Source organism: Plasmopara halstedii (assembly GCF_900000015.1).
Source record: "Plasmopara halstedii genome assembly, contig: Scaffold_3120, whole genome shotgun sequence".
Classification (NCBI taxonomy): domain Eukaryota; phylum Oomycota; class Peronosporomycetes; order Peronosporales; family Peronosporaceae; genus Plasmopara; species Plasmopara halstedii.
This window is the reverse complement of record NW_020190023.1, coordinates 1,128,638-1,129,080: the sequence shown is the minus strand read 5'-3', so window position 1 is coordinate 1,129,080 and position 443 is coordinate 1,128,638.

Genomic DNA, 443 nt, shown 5'->3' with positions numbered 1-443 from the left:
GACTCGCCAAAGCTCCACCAGGAGACGGGCGCGTAGCGCCCAAGGTCTTTGACCTCCAGTCAAATCATGGCTCATGGTGTTTCAACCATGTCATTCCTAGGATGAGGTCAAACCTTGCATCCAAGCCCAAGACAAGACAGCGTTTCACGCTATCAAAGTCAAGGACTTTAACTCCGAGGTCCACAGGGACCGCTGGGACCGTGACACGCGTCTTCGTCGCTAGGCGAACAGTGACGATGTCAACCAACCGCTTTTTCAGCCTTCCAGCATACAGCTGACACACTTCTCCGTGCGAAGTACAACGCAGGGATGGTACGTGAGAGCAAGTCTCCCTATTCGACACCCACGTTTTGTGTTCGGAAGCCGAACGGGAAGTGGCGTATCGTTCATGCTTACAATAAGCTCAACGCTGCCACCTTTCCGGCACAGACGCCGATTCCTAG